Source organism: Echinops telfairi, unplaced genomic scaffold (genome assembly GCF_000313985.2).
Source record: "Echinops telfairi isolate 266 unplaced genomic scaffold, ASM31398v2 ScPeMD7_2573;HRSCAF=3158, whole genome shotgun sequence".
Lineage (NCBI taxonomy): Eukaryota > Metazoa > Chordata > Mammalia > Afrosoricida > Tenrecidae > Echinops > Echinops telfairi.
Genome location: NW_022106471.1, coordinates 6,422,128 through 6,426,540, shown reverse-complemented (window position 1 = coordinate 6,426,540; position 4,413 = coordinate 6,422,128).

Below are 4,413 nucleotides of genomic sequence, written 5' to 3'. Positions count from 1 at the left end.
GGCATTGAGTTATTGAGCTAATTTTGTTTAGGGTTCACTGAGCTTCTTGAATCTATAAATTTATGTACTTTGTCAAATTTGGAATATTTTCAGCCTTTATTTACTAAAAATGTTTTCCACCCCCTTGAGCCAAGGTTTTTGATCCTTTTTGAGATTCGAATGTAGTGGGAGTTAGACTATTTGATATTGACTCACAAATCCCTGAGCTATTTCCCCCCCACCTTATTTTCACTTATGTTTTTCAGACTGGTAAACACAAGGTTGGTAGTTCAAACCCACCAGCTGCTTCATGGGAGAACTATGAAGCTATTTGGTTTTGTGAAGTGTTACAGCCTTGGGGGCCCAAGGAACAGCTCTACTCTGTCCTTCAGGATTGCTATGAGTTGGAATTGACTTTATGGCAATGGATTTGGGTTTTGTTTTTCAGACAGAATACTTTTTATTGATGTATCCTAAAGTTATATCATCTCCTTTCTGCTATTAAGACTCTTAAACCCTAGCCATACTATACTATATATTTCTAAATTTTTCATTTAGTACCATTTCCCCGAAAATAAGAGTGTCTTATATTAACTTTTGCTCCCAAAGATGTGCTAGGTCTTCTTTTCAGGGGATATCTTATTTTTTCCATGAAGAAGAATACGGTATACATTTATTGTTTTATAAAAAGAGACCTCACACTTCCTGTCTGCTCTGGCTGCGCTGCGGCCAACAGTGAGCTGCACGGCGGTGCCCGCCGCTATGGTCCAGAATCCAGAGTTATAGGAGCTTCGGGGGGCTTTATTTTCGGAGAGGTCTCATTTTCAGGGGAATGCCTTATATTTCAGCGAGAGGCAAAACTGTAAGTAGGTCTTATTTTCAGGGAATGTCTTACTTTCGGGGAAACAGGGTAGCTGTTTTAAAGTCTGGTCCTATCAACACCTGTATCATCTTGATGCTGACATCTGTTGATTGTCTTTTCCCTTGAGAATTTTTCTTTTTGCACTTATGAATGTTGAGAAATTTCGGGTCATATCTTGGAAAATTGGAATCTTGTGTTGCATTCAGGATAAAATCTGACATGTCCCTTGATATGGACAATCTTGCCCTGTAAGTCCCAATCTGACTTTACGTCTTCCTTCTCCTAACTCCGCTCCTGTGGGCCTTCAGGTCGGTCTCAGGATATTTTCCTCAGGGCCTTCACACATGCCGATCTTCTTCCTGAAACTGGAGCTTCATTCACATTTCACTATGTGTGCACTGCACAACTGCAGAGAGGGCCAACCACCTCACCGGCGTTGCAGGTATGGGGCTGACGACAAAGACCTAGCAGTCAACTGGCTTAAAGAAGAGGAGACTCTTTCTCATCAGCAAGGAGTCACCATCCCTGCTGGCATGAGTTCAGCCTTCGTTGTTCACACCTAGACTTAGAGAATCTCCTCTCAGTCTTTCTTCTGTGACTGTCCCCATAATTCTCAGCTTCCAGGAGCTGCTCTTCCCAGTTCTTTGGGCCAGCTCACCCTCCCCATTCTGTCATGCAGTTCGGCATCTAGGAAGCTACCCTCAGGTCAAAGTAGTGAGAAAACAGAACGAAACCTAGCAGGGACTTTGCTGACACCTTTTAGGTCCCAGAGAGATAGATTTTCTTGGTATCTGGGCAGTGGTGTGGATATAGCTTAAAACTGGGGTTGTCCTTAGGTTAGGCCTGAGAGGGAAATGAAAAAAAAAAAATAGGTGATTTCATGGAGCTCTCTTTCCCAGTTGTCCTGGCAGAAAATGGAGATTTCTCTTGGAGTAATACCATTTTTGCCTACTGGGTAATTCCATATTTGGGACCCTTTGAATCAATGCCCGAAGCAAAAATGAGGTGGGGAGTAACCCAAGAGACTCCTCGTTTCCCTAGCTGCTCTTCAAGCATCGGCTTCCATCTCTGAACATCCTGCTCTTGTCTCTTTTCCAGCCTTCAGTAAGTTGTGCTTGGTATTATTCCACACCCATGGGAGGGTCGCTACGAGTCAGCTTTGATTCAATGGCAGTGAGTTTGCTTGGTTGGTGAGGACAGGAGCTCAGAGAGAAACCGTTTAAGCTTCTCAGACGGACTTTGCTGGTAGCTCTGCCACTGGGTCTTCCCCAAGGAGAAGAAAGTTTCAAGGTCAGGGAGGAAGAAACAGGTATGGACAATCCCCCCGCCCCCCTCCCCCCTTTATTATACCCGGGCTGCATTTGTACCTGAGTCACAGGCCCCTGCAGATGGCGACTGTTAGAGGTACCTGTTTTCCAGCGGTTTGCACCCCCTAAGGAGGCCAGCATGGGTGCGTGTGGATATAAAAATGCCTCCAACCCTGTTTCGGATGCTCATAAGTAGCCAAGTCGAATGCTTGTTTAAACAAGTGCAGTGCCCAGGGATATTTCTATAGATGTCATATTTTGCCCAGCTGGCACATGACTCATCTTGTAGTTGACAAAGTGGATTGATATGAAGCTGATATGATGCCACGTGCAGGCTTGCCTGGGTGCCTTTCCTTCTGGAGTGAAAACACAAGATGAGGGCATGAGCCTGGATTCTTTCGGTTCTGTATCTTAAAAAGGAGAAAGCTCTTATATTTTGGATGATGTCATTTTCTGTTTTGAGAAGAAGGCTCTAAGATTAAGACTTAGCGCTCCCCCCCCCCACCCTTTAAGTCTGGCTCCTGATTCAATTATCTTGTAGGAATAATCCTTTAGTAGAATTCACTGTCATAGCTCCAACGCCATTTCTGATTTTGCCCATGTGGACAGCCCTGAGTCTCCTCCAAGTATTCATTTAGGATGCCTTATGAGAACAAAGTGGGGGAAATGGCATTGGCTATCATACTGAAGCCATTTGTGCTATCAATTCATGATGTCTCTTTTCTAGAAACACATAATTATATTTTGAATTCATGATAACATTCCCCAGGATTTCAAAACCCAGACCACAAACAGATAAAAATATCAGAAGAAAGAAAATGCTTTTGATGTGTCAGAATTCATTTATTTTCCAACTTGTAATGCTTTGTCTTACAGTAGATAAATGAGCACTTATCGAAACATAGGGTTATTATTCAAATATTCCATTCTGAACATTTGTCCAAACTCAATTTAATATGCCCTATTAATAGGAAGAATGCTGAAACAGGATACCAAAGAGACTTCAGGAAGTAATTGAAACAAAACAAAATCCCCAAACCAACAAGACTATATTAGGGTTTGTTCTCCAATATTAAAACAAACTTCAGTTATAATAAAAGTAATACGTGAAAACCTCATACATAGAAAAAAAATACAGTCCAGTGCTTAATAACACAGTCCAAATCTCTTCTGCAAGACATTTGGAAATCTACCTTTTCTTGGTGAAGACTCTTATTTCATTGACTTTCCCAATGAAATAATTTTACAGCTTCCCAGTATATAATTATTTTAGGATTCTCTTGGAAATATTTAGCATTTTTCTTTGCTCTCTGTATGACTACAGAGAAGGCGATTTAACACATGGCCTTTTAACATATAGCGCTCATGATCAGATCATTACTTATGCTGTGCCTGGTTGAATCAGTCATTGTCGGGTTTTAGGACTACTTCCATGTTTCTTGTATTCCCAGCTAAGCTGGAAGCACTTCCAGGAGTGTCAATATGTACACTGTATCTCTTCTGTGTTCTATAGATCTTTATAGGGAGTCCCAGTAGTGCAGTGGTTAAGTGCTTAACCGTTAACAGCAAGGTTAGTGGCTTGAATTACTAGATGTTCCTTGGGAGAAAATGAAGGCAGCCTGTTTCCACAAGGATGACAGCCCGGGGGGTGACATTCTTCTCTGTCCTACTGGACTGCTTTCAGTAGGGATCGACTCGATGGCAATGGGTTTGGGTTTTGTTGGAGGTCTTTATGAGGTCCTTGGGTGGAGCAAGCACGTTGTGCATGGACTATTTCTCTAAAACCCCCCTCAAATTTACTGCGGAAGAAAGGCCGGGTGATCCCTTCCTTAAGAATGACAGCTAAAAACACCCTAGGGAGCAGTCTTTTCTATAACACACAGAGTGGCCACAAGTCAGAAGCAACTCAACAGCCACAGATGTGGTTTTTTAAAAACCTAGGACTTTGAAGTCACTGCAAAGGTCTTTTAGGAGGCATATGCTCAGTAAAGACTTGTGCTAAGAGTGCACACAAGCAGTTCCTGTGTACTATACCAGGAGAGAGCCCACCAGTGGCTTCTGGGGGTGGGGTGGTGGGGGGACAGAGGTGCATGTGATCACGGGGGTGATGCAAAACTTGGCTATCTTCTGGCTCACTTGTGGTGTGACTGTGTCTTAAGAGAGAATAACCATTTGGTGTTAACTGAAAGTGTGTGTCTATCTGAAAGAGAAGGTGAAAAATAGTTTCTTACCCACACCCCCCTCTGCCTTTCCTCTGCATCCACA